Source organism: Myxocyprinus asiaticus, chromosome 9, assembly GCF_019703515.2.
Source record: "Myxocyprinus asiaticus isolate MX2 ecotype Aquarium Trade chromosome 9, UBuf_Myxa_2, whole genome shotgun sequence".
NCBI lineage: Eukaryota > Metazoa > Chordata > Actinopteri > Cypriniformes > Catostomidae > Myxocyprinus > Myxocyprinus asiaticus.
Genome location: NC_059352.1, coordinates 38,143,829 through 38,158,733, shown reverse-complemented (window position 1 = coordinate 38,158,733; position 14,905 = coordinate 38,143,829).

Sequence of the window (14,905 nt, the reverse complement as noted above, 5' to 3'; positions counted from 1 at the left end):
AGCTCAGCGACCATGATGTGGAACTCTGGCTTGGCGGCCATGACATGGGGCAAAGTCGTGGAAGACGGAGCCGTGGGAGGCTCGAGGGGCAAAGCCGTGGAAGGTGGAGCCGTGGGAGGCTTGAGACAAAGAGTCCTGGATGACTGGGAAATGACCTCGATGGTCACGAACATGGGAAGAGACTCGGGAACGACCTCCGTGGTCGTGAACACGGGAGGAGACTCGGAAACGACCTCCGTGGTCGTGTACACGGGAGGAGACTCGGAAACGACCTCCGTGGTCGTGTACACGGGAGGAGACTCGGAAACGACCTCCGTGGTCGTGTACACGGGAGGAGACTCGGAAACGACCTCCGTGGTCGTGTACACGGGAGGAGACTCGGAAACGACCTCCGTGGTCGTGTACACGGGAGGAGACTCGGAAACGACCTCCGTGGTCGTGTACACGGGAGGAGACTCGGAAACGACCTCCGTGGTCGTGTACACGGGAGGAGACTCGGAAACGACCTCCGTGGTCGTGTACACGGGAGGAGACTCGGAAACGACCTCCGTGGTCGTGTACACGGGAGGAGACTCGGAAACGACCTCCGTGGTCGTGTACACGGGAGGAGACTCGGAAACGACCTCCGTGGTCGTGTACACGGGAAGAGACTCGGAAACGACCTCCGTGGTCGTGTACACGGGAAGAGACTCGGAAACGACCTCCGTGGTCGTGTACACGGGAAGAGACTCGGAAACGACCTCCGTGGTCGTGTACACGGGAAGAGACTTGAGAACAGAAGCCTTTCTTCTCCTCCAGATGGCCAATGTAGGCAATACTGGCACTGGGATAGGCTGGCAAAGCAGGCTCTGGGACGGGTGAGGCTGGCAACGCAGGCTCTGGGACGGGCGAGGCTTCCAGTTCGTTGGCCGTGTCAGGCGTGGGCGCTGGCTCATTGGCCATCTCCCCTACAGTGAATGATGAACCACCCATCAGTAGGGCGAGGTCGATATACCGAGCAAGGCCGTCGGCACATTGACCATCAGAGAGGAATGGCGTAGACGAAGGAGCTGAACTGCTGGGTTCATCTTGTGTCGGTCAGGTATTCTGTAACGAAGCTTAGCAGGCAGTGACAGGCAGACGAAGATGAAGTGAGAAACCCAAGTGCAGTTTATTTGCAATTGTAATAACCAGAAACCCTAATAAACATGAAAAACTTGACATGGAAACAATGTGACATTAACATAAACATGGACTTGACTTACACCAAACAATACCTGACAAACATGAGGGCTTAAATACAAGGACATGGATAACAGGTAAACAGGACAACCAATCACAAGACAACAAGACTAAATGAACTTTAACCAATGAAAAGACAAGACTAATAACAAAGTAATCAAACAATGAACCAATGAAAACAAGACACATGAACAGGGGAAACACATGATAAGATCACATGAGGGGACAGGAATTCACATGACATGACACCACATGACCTGAACAGGAACTAAACTTTAAAATAAAAGACATGAAAACAAAAAAAAAAAACACATAAACGTGACACTCGCGCATACTTTCGTGTTTCACATCCACCCATTTGCACGTGATCAAATCTTATGAATTCATTCGAATCAAATCATACAATATCATAAGAAATATTTATGAATTTCCACGAGACTGGGTTGAATCAAACACCCCTGAACAAACTAATCAAGTTCTCCATGATAACTTATAAAATTGATGGTTGGTGTCTTTGGTTAGTGTTGAAACTAAACTTTGCAGGACAGTGGCCCTCCATGGAGCATGGATTCCCCACCCTGTAACACAACAGACAGGGCTCCATACTTCAACCATTTAGTTACATATTGGAGAATAATAAAATAGCAAATTAGAAATATGACTATATTGTAATATTTTTCACAGGCTATTCTACCTGGATATGACAGTATTTAATGTCTAACATGGGAAGATATGCCATCATAGCCATAAAGAGTTGCAGCTACATTTTTTTTAAAGAGGGATCTTACCATTAATCAAACTGCTCTGTAGAAAATCCGTCTCATCTTTGACATTTCTGCACTTTTCTTTGAGGAATTTAATCTTTGATTTTAAAAGCTGGTTTTCTTCTTTTAATTTGTTAATAGTCACCAGCTGGGTTGGTGCCTGTGCTAAAATATAATGCAAACAAATATATAGTTAATAAGATTTTCAAATTAGCTAATTCAATTTAACTAATTATTTATTAGTGATTACCAATTCTGGTCCTGGAGGTACCCCAACACTGCACATAGATAGATAGATACATTTTATTTATTAATTTTAATTTTATTTTTCTATTTTTACTGTGTTATGGTTACATTTACACTGAAATTGGTCTTGAAATTCAGATTAATTACTTATAAAAATAAAACATTCAGTTTGGCTACTGTTTAATAAAACGTTAGTGTGGAGCAGGACGTGGTTGTGTGTCTGTCAGTGGGGAGAGAGGAAGCGGTAAGGTCCATCACCTGGTGATTGCTGATATTAAACACCTGTGTCTCGTTTCAGTGATGGTGCTCTAAAAGGCCGCCGGAGCGACAGACCGAGGCACTCACACCCTGAAGCTGAGCGCTGGAAAGCTATTTATTGTTAGTAGTGAATCTGTGTGTGCAAAACAATAGAGACAGGCTGAAAAGCAGATTTTGAGTTTGAGTTGTGAGAATAAAATCCGATTTACCTGGACTGCAACCCCGACTCCCGCTTCCTTCTTTTAGAACCCCGCTACAGTTAGATAAATAAATGAGACAGTGAACTAACTTATTGGATTTTATTTTCATAAACAATTCACTAAAATCCAGTTTTTTATTTTTTTTATTTTTTTTTTATTTCGTTTTCCAATTAATGATTGTTTATAATTGAAATTCGCCATAACTCGTAGATCTATTTAGTGAAGAAATGTAACCATGAAAAAGGCACCTAATTAGGCACAGGCACTGATAAATATATAGAACTGAATTGCTCATGACCTCATATCAGTGAAGCCAATGTGCCGCCATACTGCTATGCCCAAACATTCCAATGTCCCTATTGACTTATTAGGAAAACATCTAATTGAGCGAGTAAACATTAGTATTTCAATCACCGATTTTATATCTGAAATCTGCATGTACACCCCTACAATGCAAACGTCTTACACATGTAATTATTTAAAGTCGAGAATTTTTCCTGTTTCTTGAAAGCCGGAGCAAGTTATGTATATCTACTGTATATCAAACAGTATCCACCTCTAACAAACTTCATCAGCGAACAGATCAGCTGAATGCAAACAAGTTCACTGAAATTGAGGTAAGATACAAACAGACATTTTGTGATAAAGTGTTTGTTCAGAGTTACTTGTTTTATGCTTTTATCAAAAAGTGCCTTGTTCTCGCGGTCACTTGAATAAGAGCGCCTGCTCTCTCTCTCTCTCTCTCTCTCTCTCTCTCTCTCTCTCTCTCTCTCTCTCTCTCTCTCTCTCTCTCTCTCTCTCTCTCTCTCTCTCTCTCTCCATCACACGTGCATTTACCTGTGATTACCTTTAGATTGAGGGAGACACGCAAAGCAAAGCTGGTTAAAATTAAATGGAGTTAATTAACAGAGGTTCGGGAGGAGCATGTTAATTTTAATCTGACAAATCACAGCCAACGAGCAGGAGTATATAAGCCGCTGCTTACCTGCTTCCTGTGATAACTCTTCTGACATGAGTCTTTCTGGCATTCGGCCCCGCCCATTTCCCACGAACAGACCCAGGCAGAGGGATCATAGGATGCAACTTCCCTGCAAAGCATTCGGCTCCACCAGAACAGCTCTTCCATCCAAACAGTCTCATTATTCAACAGAAGCAGCTCTTTGTTTTTAGCAGTATTGACAGCTACCAGTTATGTGTTATATATATATATATATATATATATAATTATTATTTTACCGTCTTTCTTTCTATGCTCCATTCGATGAAGCAGTTTATAGCGTGAAGTTTGCTGCCGCAAACTGGCTGCTCCTGCACTTTAAAAATGTGAAACAGCTCTACGATTGCTCATATGTTCTCTTATCTAAACTTCCCACCTGGAAAGCAGTGCCAGCTGCCTCCGTGAATGGGCGACGTTCTGGCTTCATGCCATTAGAATAAAAATTTTTTGAAAGCAAGAGAAACGAAGATTAACTTTTCAACCCCCAGCATTTTTAACCAGGTTCTGCCGCACAGGTGATGCCCGTCAGCCTCATTACCTCGCTGCAGCGTGTTTAGGGGGCGTGCTCTATTAAGTGATTGTTCGTCATCTTCTAACATGAATATCACAATTGTTTCTCCCTCCAAAGTGCCCTTCGGAGCGTGATTTATTTCATTCTGAGCACAGGGGCATCATGCAACACAGAACTCCTTTCAATCGACCTATAATCTAATGACAAATTATTTTCAAACCAACGCAGTCATTTTAACGCAAGCTTAAGCAAGCACACGTTCTGACCATTCAACAGCACACTGCATTTATACACGGCCTCTGTCCGAACAGACACCAGCCGAATTCGGCTGCACAAGAGGCGGATCATGTGCCGTGTCCCAACTCATTCATAAACATCCCGCAAAGCGTCTCACTTGCTCTCAGCATTATTGACGTATATTGTACAGCAGGGGGCAGTCATACTCCTAAGGAGCGAATGACCACAAGCGTATCTTTCAGTAATGATTGCAAGTCCATTTCTCCTGCATATCTTCACGCAGTACAAAGCCAAAGCTCTTATTTCTCAGATCATTTTATGCTGTTTTTCACATTGTTTAAGACGTGCTGTAATTCCCAGCACCTTTCTTCTGTATGCAGTGCAGAGCTGCAACTCAATGCATTCCTAGATGATTCACACCTATTGCTATGCGATGCATTTCCTATGCAAGATGTATATTGTACTACAAGTGACAGTTATACTCCTGAGGAGCGAATGGCCTAAAGTGAATCCTTCAATGATGATTGCAAGTCCATGCATATCTGTATGCAGTACAGAGCCAAAGCTCTTATTTCTCAGATCATTTTATGCTGTTTTTTCACATTGTTTATGAAGATGTATTGTATTCCCTAGCGCATTTTTTCTAAAGTTTCACCTAAATATGATTATTTGTCTTTTCTACAGCAATGCCTGAAATTGTGCCTTCCGCAGGGGTCTTACCAATATTACTTCCAGCAGGTCTCTGTGAGAGCCCATTTAAATTCCTGTAACTGGACTGTACGCAGGTTTACCTCTCACTTTCTCTATCTAGGTGTCTTTCCAGGATTTCACCATTACCAAAGATGGCAACCATATTAGTTAAGAAAGCACAACTGCAGTGCTTCTGCCTTTGGCTCAAAACATCCCTAAGCAGCATAAATGTGCTGTCCACATGCCACAACTGCGGCGTCTTTTGGGTCATGCAACAAACTCCCACGACACCACAAAGCAGCACAAACGTGCTGTACAGGTGCCGCAACTGCGGTGTCCTTTTGACCAAGCGACAAACTCACACCGCAAAGTAGCGCAAATGTGCTGTACTGGTGCTGCACTGGTGCTGCAACTGCGGTGTCCTTCTGACCATGCGACAAACTCCCACCACATGCAAAGCAGCGCAAACGTGCTGTACTGGTGCCGCAACTGCGGTATCCTTCGGACCATGCAACAAACTCCCACCACACCGCAAAGCAGTGCAAATGTACTGTACAGGTGCCGCAACTGCGGTGTCTTTCGGACCATGCGACAAACTCCCACCACACCGCAATGCGGCGCAAACGTGTTTTCCAGGTGCCGCAACTGCGGAACCTTTCAGGCCGTCACTAAATCTCCCACAACACCGCAATCATGTTTCCTGTTTCCTCTTATTAAAACTCTAGGGGCATAGTTCATAAATATATAACCATCACAAACCACAATTCGGCAAGGTTCTTTACTCTGCGCCACCCGCCATTCGAATGCAGTGTGGGCTCTTGCATTGGGACGCAGTGTGAGCCTATGCAATTTGGCCACAGGTTCTCCTGTTTGAATTGCAGTTTGGACCCTCCCGTTCGAATGCAGTGTGAGCCTCAGCGCATTGGTTGCAGGTTCTCCCGTTCTAATCACAGGGTGGGCTCTCCCATTTGAATGCAGTATGAGATTTCATGTCATTCATTCTGTGGGCTCTCCCGTCCGATACGCAGTATGAGCTCTCTTGTTCAAGTGCAGTAATCTTAAGAGCCTTTAGCTTTTCCCGTTAACCTTGGCATTGGCATTTCCTTTACTCATGGTCGAAATGAGCCCAACACACAATAAGGTGTGCATCTAAATGTGATAAACCATGTGTGCCCTATTTGATACTGCAGCCATAGTGCCCAACCAGATAATGTGCCGCAGCGCCTGCCCATGCTCGATACTGCCGCAGCATTGCCCCGCCATGACAAATGTAAAGTTGTATTCTTAACTACATTTTTTGCTTCCCTCAGAGCTGCATATGAACGTAATTGACACATTTTCCATAACTGAACTTTTGCTTCCCTTACAGACGTAATAAATTTACGTCTTCCTAACTAACCATTTGCTCCCCTGCAAGGAAGTACAAACTAACCTTTGCTTCACTTACAGGTGTTAATAAATCTAATGAAGTCTTTTGTGCCCTACTCGATACCACAGCAACAGTGCCCCACCCATACCAAATATGCGTACACGGTTGTTAATATTTTCTCCACAGGCGCTTTCAATGTCTAAGTTCCATACTTTCATAGAAGTGCATCTACAGCAATGGAAACACAGCAGTGCTTCCACAGGAGCTCCTTCACTATGCCCCCAAATACTCAATACACTGCCGCAGCAGTGGTTTAAACTCTGCTCCCGCAGGAGCCCCTCCCCCCCTTTTTACTATTCCATCTCCTCTACTCCACTGCCACAGCACCGCCTTAACTCTGCTCCCACAGGAGGCCCACTTTACTCTGCTGCCACTGCAGTGGTTTAAACTCTGCTCCTGCAGGAGACCCACTTACTCTACAGCCGCAGCAGCTTTTTACCATGCTTCCGCCAAAGCCTTTTTGCCTTCGCTTCTCAGCAGCTGCAGCTAGCATTACAGGAGATAGCTGTCACCACCTCCTCTTCTCAAAGCATCATATTTCCCTATCTATGGGTAGTCTATTGAGTGAGGCTACCTCTGCAAACAAGCCCCATTCCTCTTGTTCTCATTCACCCTGTTCGATTGCTTGCTGGGCTTACCCGTTCGAATGCCGCGAGCGCTCTCTCTCTCTCTAGAGCAGTCACCCTTTTGAACACAGCCTGAGCCAACCTCGTTCTCATTTTCCCCATTTGATTGCTTGTTGGGCTTACCTGTTCGAATGCCGTGAGCTCTATCTCTCAATAGAACAGGCTCCCGTTCGAATCGCAGTGTGAGCCCTCCCTTTCGAATGCAGCATGACCAACTAGTGCTCATTTTCCCTGTTCGATTACTTGCTGGGCTTACCCGTTCGAATGCTGTGAGCTCTCTCTCTCTCTCTCTCTCGCAATAGAACGGTCTCCCGTTCGAATCGCAGTGTGAGCCCTCCCTTTCGAACGCAGCGTGACCAACTCTCGTGCTCATTTTCCCAGTTAGATTGCTTGCTGGGCTTACCCGTTCAAATGCTGTAAGCTCTCTCTCTCTCAATAGAACAGTCTCCTGTTTGAATCGCAATGTGAGTCCTCCCTTTTGAACACAGTACGAGCCAACTCTCACTCTTTTCCCCGTTTGACTGTTTGCTGGGCTTACCCGTTCGAATGCTGAGAGCTCTCTCTCCATAGAACAGGCTCCCATTCGAATCGCAGTGTTCGAAAGGGAGGGCTCACGTAGCATGACCAACTAGTGCTCACTTTCCCTGTTCGATTGCTTGCTGGGCTTACCCGTTCAAATGCCGTAAGGTCTCTCTTTCCATAGAGCATTCTCCAGTTTGAATCGCAGTGTGAGCCCTCCCTTTCGAACGCAGCATGAGCCAACTCTCATTTTCACCATGTTCGCATACCGTGAGCCCATCCACTTCTACGACAAGTGGTGTTCTCTCATTCGAATCACAGCATAGCCCTCTCGACCAGCCATCGTACATGAATGCCCCTTCAAACAAACGCGTAAAGCACTCCCTCTATACAGATTTTCGGGGGGAAGAACAATTCAGAAGCATCCGCCAAGCCAATTTACCAAATAGAATTGTTGCTGGCTTGCTGTCCTAAATACTTTCTGCCATAGTCATGGTACTGTTCTTTCATCTTAATGCCTTTTTGGGGGTTATCAGGACTCAAGTTGAGTCTCAAGCTCCGAGCCCTCCAGTATACGGACAGCAAGCCAAATACATTTTCTGCTTCAACACAAGATTTCATTAACATACAAACTACTGAAATGGTGTTAATTAACAGAGGTTTGGGAGGAGCATGTTAATTTTAATCTGACAAATCGCAGCCCACGAGCAGGAGTATATAAGCTGCTGCTTACCTGCTTCCTGTGACAACTCTCCTGACATCCCACCTCCACCCCATCTCCACCTGTTCTCTAGATTCATTATCTAAATAAGTAAAGTCAGAGGGGGTAATCAGGACTCGAGTCGAGTCTCAAGCTCTGTGCTCTCCAGTATACAGACAGCAAGCCAAATACATTTACTGCTTCAACACAAAATTACATTAACATATGAACTACTAAAATGGATACGCTGTATTTAAATGGCAAACGAACACACACTTATGACATGTATCCATGTATGACCACAGAGAGTGCTTCAGTATGAAAACAAGCAAATCCCAGGCATTTAAGGCGATTTAGAAATCCCAGTCTGACTTTTTAAAGTCCCTTTTGGGGGTACAGATATTGAAAAGGAAAATACTTTCGCTCTCTAATCATAGGGACAGAAGGGGGAGCACAAAATGAATCACATTTTTGCAAAAACAAACTAATGAAGGCAGAAATGAAGTGTACCATGTGTAAAAAAAAAACTAAAAAAACTAAAACAATGATTTTGCAAAAGGCACACATGCGAGATGGATGGCAATGGTATGTACGTGTTTGTTTTAGGTTAGTTTTACGAACACTTACTCTGAATTATATATATGCAATTTATTTTTTTAGGGAATGCAGACGAAGACCTCGTAAGAGGATCGCAAAGAAAATGCAGGGTCAATATTTGAGAATAGCAAGGCAAGCTTGCAAAGTTGGCTAAATTTTATATATATTTCTAATACCATTTTCTACAGCCCATGTAATGCAGCAATTTAAATGTAAACTTGAAATTTACTGGGACTGATGATTTTGGGTTAGCATGTTTAAATGTTCCTGAATCGTTAACATCAAAGCTTGGACTGTGTAGTTCAGGGGTGTCCAAACTGAAACACACTTATTCTTTTCCCGCTATTCTCTTCTAGAATTGCATACAATTCATTTATTCCAAGAGCTTCAAATTATTAAAATACTGTGTGTGCTCAAAATCAGTTTTGAGTGTATCATAACACTTTCTGATCACCTGTTTGATTTCATTTCTTTTTTTCTTTTTTTTTCCCCGAAACGTGCTGATAATTCGTGCCTCCAGAATAACTCTTGTAATACAGAAAATCAAATTTTGTTTCTGCAAATATAAAGGATATTATACCAAAAAATATGAGGTTAACCAGGGATGTAGATTTCAGGGAGATGGGGGGAGGTAACTCACCCCACCCCACCCCCAATAATAAAGATTAGCTAGAACGATAAAGATTATTTTCACACTAATCATTTGCAATTTCAAAATCTTGATACCCATTCACTTGCATTCTATGGACCTACAAAGCTGGGATAAACTTTAAAAAAAAAAAAACTACCTTTGTGTTCTGCTGAAGAAAAAAAGTCATGCACATCTAGAATGTCATGAGGGTGCAAGATTTTTTATGGGGTGAACTATCCCTTTAGTTAATACTGTAAAAGTATTATTCATTGTTAGTTCATGTTAAATATGATGTTATCTAATGTTTACAAATGGTCAAAATAAATATAATATTTAATTATAATGCTGACGATATTATTATTAATATTATTATTATTTGATGACTTTTTAGACTTTTTCTTTTATAGAAAATTAAATGTAAAAGAGTTACATGCAAAACTGATGTTTTCCTTAAGTTTTGATATACTTCCGGTTTAAGCCCCGCCCACATCATGTTCTGTCCGAATACAGATACAGATAATAGGTGTGTGCAGCAAAGCCATTATTTATTTAATCCTAAGTAATAATTTTCAGTGTTTGTCCTTGTACTAAAGTAAATTATTTCTTCAGTAACAGTACTTTAATTTGAGAAAAGTTTCATACTTATTAACAGATATTGTCAAGGACTGAGACTGAGACAGGTTGACATGATCCAAGATGGAATAGCTGGGAGCTCCAAAACACTGAGTAGAAATAGCTTTTGGCTCAGAGCTGTCTGCAGAGAAGCTCTGAAGGGATACAGAAGACAGGACAGCTCATGGGTGGGAGAACAGAATTTATTGTTATAGACAAAAGCAATTTCCATCATGAAAGGTGGGATATCTTGACTAGTTTCCAAGTTGAATATATGTATTATTATCTAATATATGTAATATATTTTTAAAATTGGAGTTCTGGTGCAACTTCACCATCAAATAATGTACATAAAAATAATTGATTCTTTAATGGTATCCCTTTGTAAAGATCTGCAAAGTCTGTGTGTGTGTGTGTGTGTGTGTGTGTGTGGGGGGGGGGGGGGGTGGGAGGGACAAGACACTTATTGATATTTATTTATTTTTAGTATGGACGTGGAAGAGCTGGAGAAACGTGGACAAGAAAAAAGTGGGTGTTTGGTTTGCTGGCCGTAAAGGGTGAAAGAAGGCAACCAGTTTTATGGCTTGTTACACGGCACTCAAGAGATCACCTTATTCCCATTGTAGCAAGACATGTTCGCCACAGATCAACCATCATAAGTGATGAATGGAGACCCTACAGAAGAGCTCTGTCAAGACTTGGATACATTCACTACATCGTTAACCATAGCAGATGGTTTGTTGACCCTAATCATGGAGGCCACACGCAGAATGTTGAAAGGGCATGGTCAACATATAAAAGTCAGATTTGCCGTTTAAGAGGCAATTGGACAGAGAAACTGCTGAAGGAACACTTGTCTTGCATTGAGTGGACATACTGGCTTGGGTGTAAACATAGATATGGAGTTTTAGGACGTTTGTTATAAGACATCAGAAGGCAGTATAAAGTAGTGTAATGTAGCATCATTTAAAACAAGAATAGGTCCCACTTTATATTAAGTGTCCTTAGTAGGGTTGCCACCCCCACTGTAAAATACGGGATCGTCTCATATTTAAAGATAAAGCGATCTGTCCCGTATTTAAGCTGGTCAGATGGCATCATGGTGAAATCGTTCCAGATCACAGTAGGGCTTTACTGGTTGTTTAGATCAGTGTTACTATCAGAAATAATTAATATTTATTTCTTTAGTTATTAATTAATATTTAAATTAATTAATTGAATCTAACTCATTAAAACCTCATATGGGGCTCCAGTAAATGTAGTGTGCTACGTTTAGGAGTGGGTTTGGTTATTAGCAATGATTAATAATTATCAAAGATAATTATTAATTATTAAAATCAATAGAACATTGATTTTAATCAATGTTAGCTTTTTAAATCCTTTAAATCAACAATTATCAAAGATAATCACCAATCATTAACAACTATGATACATTAATTAAAATTAAAACTAGCTTCAAAATCAACAATCGTCAAAGATAATTATCAATTATCAAAAATCAATAGAATATTAATAAGGATTAACATTGACGGGGCACCACCCTGGAATCAGGGACTAATAACCAGATAGTATAACAGTCTCAATATTAGATTGTTTTCTTAGGAAAATCGACATCCGAAGAATATCGATTTTCGGGGAAAAAACAATGAATGAAGGCTTGAACCCAAGCACTGACATCCCGTCAGCATGACACAGGTGTATGCAAAACAAACCAAAACACTTCTCTTTGTAATATAACAAAGTTTATTTATGCAGTAATATCAATTAATAATTAATACAATGCAGTCAATAAACTTCCGACTTACAACTACAAACTAAACAGTGATATGATTAGATATGGAAATCAAAATAATCCTATAACACATGAGGGTGTGTGTGTGTGTGTTAGTACGAGAGAGAGAGAGAATTAAGTGATGGCCCCAAAGCTGATTTCACGATCGTGGGAGAGAAAGCAGCTGTTAGTTTATCCCTCAGAGACGCGGTGGATGGCTCGTAAACCATCCCGCTGTCTTTGATTCTTTAATGGATAAACTCAGTTTGCCGGTCTCACCCGCGATGGTGGAAATGCACAACAGTCCAATGTGGTTGAACTACAATACAGCAAATCAAATTCGTCATAATTAATACCCTGAGTATTAATAATGAGCGGACATGGCGGTCTGTAAACTGTACAAGCAATAACCTTGATACACAAGAATAACACACTATAATATTCTATCTCTTCCCAGACATAAACCTCTTACTTGAATCACATGAGGACGCAGAATGTGTGTTCATCCGTCCTTTAACTCAGACTCGGTTCCTCGAGGCTCGGGTGATGACGGGAGGCCGTTTCCTCGCTCTGTCGGCGGGCAGTACGGCTGCTGATTCTCGGCGGGCTGGCGGAGAAATCAGCAACGTCGACTTGATTGAAGATGGAAGAGAAATCTTTTCTCTTTTCACTTTTGCAGGCAAACGGATGAAGATGCGGATTGCTCGGCGGTCTCTTTCGGATCCGTTAGAGTGTTCGGTGGAACACAGAGTAATCTCAACTCGTCCAGCGAGATGGAGATTGTATGGCCACAGTTTCAAGTCAGACGTTACTTCCTTGTGCCACAAGGCTGCACCTGAGAGCAGCGATGAGCTGCGTCTACACACGGCGAGCAAAGATGCTGGAAGCAAATCCCGGTAGCATTTCAGAGGTATTTCTACTCCTGATGATGTCATGTTTGAGGTGCGTTCTGTCGTGTGCCTTATCCAATAGGAGTTGAGAGTTCGATCCTTTAGTGAGCAAGGCTTCATGGGATTTGTAGTCTGTTTTGGACTCCCTTTGTTTGATTTTGGTGCGGTTTTTATAAGTCAGATTTATGACTTATGTGGGGGCCTGAGTTAGGTTTTACAACTATGTTAGGCCTGCCTTTGTCTTCTATCTGAATACATGAGGCCAAACATCACCAATTTAACATTGATATAAGTTGGAAAATTTGCCTACGGTGGGTAAGGGACTATCTGAAAAGTCCACACATTGTGCTAAAACGTGCTAATACTGTGGAGGGTGTGGTAAGGGACCATCTGAAAAGTCCACAAATGGTGGTAAAACTGTGGAGCTTTTTCTATATAAATGTTCAATAAGATAAACAATGTGTGGCTCAGCAGTTAAGGCTCTGGGTTACTGATCAGAAGGTTGGGGGTTCAAGCCCCAGCACCGCCAAGATGCCACTGTTGGGCCCTTGAACAAGGCCCTTGATCCTACCTGCTCCAGGGGCGCTGTATCATGGCTGACCCTGCACTCTGACCCCAACTTAGCTGGGATATGTGAAAAAAAAAGAATTTCACTGTATATGCATAATGTGTGATAAATAAATACAATTATTATTAATTATTATTAAAGTACAGGTGAAGGAAACAAATAAACATATAAAATAAATAAAATTATATATATTTTATATATATATATATAAACCATCCAAAATGTATACATAAGATAAAGAAGACAAATAATCAAAAAAATTTAAATATATATTATAAGTCATGGGTCAGGAAAGTTCTCATTTTAGCATATAAGGAAGGATATACAATTTTTTTTTTTTTTATTAATAACGCATATTAAATCTGAGAATATGGAGAATGTGGTTAGCCCCCCCACCCCCAACCTTAGTCCTTAGCTACTATGTACTTAAGCATGTGATAGAATGTACTTATGTGCAAATGAGTTGTTTCATTGTAATTACATTTAAAGTACCCTCAATTAATTACATTTGTAATTACACTATTAAACTTACCCCAACCCTAACCCAACCCTTATCCTAAAACCTAACTCAAACCCCTAAACCTAACCTTATACTCCTTAACCTACCTGTACCTTAACCTCAGTAGCAGCAGATGTGAATCTTGTGAGAATTTTGCAGAACAAAATGTAGTTACACAGTAAATACATAATATTGTATGTATTTAATGTAAGTACACAGTAGTAAAATACACCTAATATAAAGTGTGTATGTGTGCGTGTCTGATGTGTGTGTGTGTGTGTGTGTGTGTGTGTGTGTGTGTCTGTGTCTTGGGGAATGTTAGTGTGTGTGCTTGTCTGATGAGTTTGTGTGTTTGTCTTGCAGAGTGTGTGTATGTCTCAGTTCCACCACAGTCTTTCTAACTGTTAAATGTTGCAATGTTTTACTGAGACATAATTTGCCCAGTTTCTCTTTACAGTTTTCCCAACTGTGTTGCAAATTTTATTTCATTGTTTTGTTGTTTAACATTTTGTTGAATTGAGCCAGTATACAGTCTTTGCTCAGTTTCAGCTCAAATATTGTATAACATGTTCAGTACTACACAGTTGTTCTATGTGTAGTTTTTTAGACCTTGTGTCCTTAATGGAATTGTTTCGGTACTGCTATAAATGGAAACAGTTTTATTTTGGTTTACTTTGTATCTGTGGCATGGGGGGGGGGTGGTCATGTGTCTGTCTGCAGGAGAGCAGTAAGTCTCGTTACCTGGGTTGTGATTAACACCTGTCTCTCATTATAGTATTATTGTGATGGTGGTGTAATGAGTCAACAGAGTTGAGATCCATGTGCAGCTTTAATAACAGTAAACGTAGTAACACAGACAGGCTGGGGTCAATCACCAGCAACAGTAATATCAAAGGCAATCCAGAGGGGTAGTCAATAAACAGGCAAGAGGTCAGGGCA